Source organism: Heterocephalus glaber, unplaced genomic scaffold, assembly GCF_053883595.1.
Source record: "Heterocephalus glaber isolate CG9 unplaced genomic scaffold, H.glaber_assembly_v1.0 deba00001244, whole genome shotgun sequence".
Taxonomy (NCBI): domain Eukaryota; kingdom Metazoa; phylum Chordata; class Mammalia; order Rodentia; family Bathyergidae; genus Heterocephalus; species Heterocephalus glaber.
Genome location: NW_028258225.1, coordinates 322005 through 324712, shown reverse-complemented (window position 1 = coordinate 324712; position 2708 = coordinate 322005). Strand labels below are relative to the sequence as shown.

Genomic DNA, 2708 nt, shown 5'->3' with positions numbered 1-2708 from the left:
TCCATCAACTGGAGACTGGATAAAGAAAATGTGTTTTTTAAATAAATGGAGTACTACTCAGCCATAAAAATGAGAAATTAAGAGACATGTATAGCTAAATGGATGTACATTGAGGTGATACACTTAAGTGCAATAAATAGGACACACACGTGTAAATACTGAATAATTTCTCTAGTGTGAGAAACTGAAAGTGTAAGTAAGGCCTAAGACATATAATAGATAATGTGAAATTGGAAGAAAAGGGGCAAAGAGGAAGGGGAAGTAGGAGGGGTAGCAGAAAAGAAAGAAGGAAATGGACTTCATATGAGAAAATGAAAAAATGGAAACAAAGTCTTTGTAAATAGGGAGGTATGGTGTGGTTGAAGGGAGGGCAGTGGAAGGGAGACAAATAAGAACCAAGAGCGATTATGTAAAGGTGCAAATTTCCAATGATGAATGTCATTATATTGAATACCTAAAATGTACCAATAAAATAAAATTTTTAAAAAAGAAATCAGTATAGAGGTTCCAGAAAAAGTAAAATACAGCTGCTGTGTGAACCAAGGGTAACAATCCTTGGTATATAATCAAAGGAATGAAAGTTATTATACTATAAAGATACCTGTATAACCATGTTTGTTGTGGTGCAACTCATAGTAGCCAAGCTATGGAATCAGGCCAGGTTACACACACACACACACACACACACACACACACTATATATATATATATATATATATATAGAGAGAGAGAGAGAGAGAGAGAGAGAGAGAGAGAGAGAGACAGACAGACAGACAGACATAAAAAAAAATGAAATAATGTCATCTGCAGGAAAAAATGGGTGGAACTGGAGACAATCATGCTAAGCAAAATAAGCCAGACTCAAAAAGAAGAGTATTGCAAGTTTATCTCTTCTACATGGAACTTTAAAAAGAAAAAGATGATATGAAAGTAGAAAGAAGACTATTAAATAGGAAAGGAATCTGTAGGAAGAGAGAGGAACTAGGGTAAGTAAAGTAACAGGAACCAGAAATGAAGAACAAACCATGCTAATGCATGTACAAACACCCCAAAATGAAGGGCACTCTGCTGCACAACTGATATACAGTCATAAAATAATTTAAATTGAATTGTTTCCTATTTTTGCAAAGATTGAAATCACAGTAATGGAAATTTCAAGAAAAAACACAGAAAGAATGAGTTTACATTCATAATCTGATCAAAGAATCAAAACTTCAGTTTTCAAGGTTTTGGTCCCTGCAATCACAGGCGCCACATCAGCCCTGAGGTGATGGGTTCTGTTATAGTCTCATTCCAAAGAGTCTTATCAGTGCTCTCTTTACATCTTGATTCCTCAGACCGTAGATGAAGGGGTTCAGTATGGGCGTGACCACAGTGCACCTCACTGAAGCTATTGCACTTGAGTGTGAGCTATGGGTGGTGGCAGAACTGATGCAAACTCCTAGGCCTGTGCCATAAAATAAAAAGACAACTGAGAGATGAGATGCACAGGTGGAAAAGGCTTTATTTCTCCCTTGAGCTGATGACATTCCATGTGTGGTGGAAACTGTCTTAGAGTAAGAGTAAAGGATGCCAGTGAGGGAACCAGTAGCCAAGAGCACAGGTGCAAAATACATCACAAAGTCATTAAGAAAGTTTTCAGAATATGCAATTTGGACCACTTGATCGAGTTCACAGAAGAAGTGAGGGATTTCTAAGTCAGTGCAGAAAGCCAGCTGCAAAGCCATGAAGCTTTGGAACAAGGCGTGCAGAACACTCATGATCCAGGACCCCAGAATCAGCAAGCCACAGAGCCAGGGGTTCATGATGACCATGCAGTGCAGGGGGTGACAGATGGCTACAAACCTGTCATGGGCCATCACAGCCAGGAGGAAACTGTTGAACTCTGCAAAGACCAGGAAAAATATATATCTGGGTAATGCAACCTGTGTAGGTAATGACTTTGCTCTGTGTCTGAACGTTCACCAGCATCTTGGGCACGCTGGTGGAGGTGAAACAGATGTCTGCAAAGGACAGGCTGGAGAGGAAAAAGTACATGGGAGTGTGCAGGCAGGAGCTGGGGAATACGGCCAGGATGATGAGCATGTTCCCAAGCAGGGTGATCAGGTAAATGGAGAGGAAAAGTCCATATATGAGCGCCTGCAGTTCTGAGTCTTCAGAAAATCCCAGAAGAAGAAATTCTGAAATTCTGGTGTTGTTCCCTAGTTCCATGTGGTGGATACAACTACCAGGAAAAAGAAAAATAATGTGAGTACCATTCATACAAATGGGTATTACTAATATTGTTGAAATGCTCAAATTTATATTTTCCAGTCTATAAATTCATTTGTATATTTTGTTTATGAATCTGGTCCCCTTAGGGAATCCCTAGTGGCATTCCTGATTTGAAATTTCTGTCCTACTCTGAGCCTTCTCCATGGGAAATTATGTCTTTGACAGTTTTCCTAAGAAATTATTTCTTACAATTAAGGGATATATATTGAGTGATGACCCTGTTCTATGTACTGTCTTGGCAATGAGTATCAACAGCTGAAAAATAAAATTTCCTACATCCTGGTTTGCTGACAAGGAATATATGCAAATGAGAACATCATATATCACTACCATTTTGTGGTAAGGGTGTCATATAGAGTTGCATGTGCATACACTCACAGAATTCAACATATCAGATGTGTGTGACCCTTTAAATATCAATGATGCCTCAATAA

General features: G+C 38.8%; 1 pseudogene; it reads right to left on the bottom strand.

Annotated features, from left to right (window-relative positions):
* Window positions 1-1280: 1280 nt before the first annotated feature.
* On the bottom strand, window positions 1281-2211 carry LOC147828173 (olfactory receptor 7A10-like; annotated as a pseudogene).
* Between the last annotated feature and the right edge of the window lie 497 nt (window positions 2212-2708).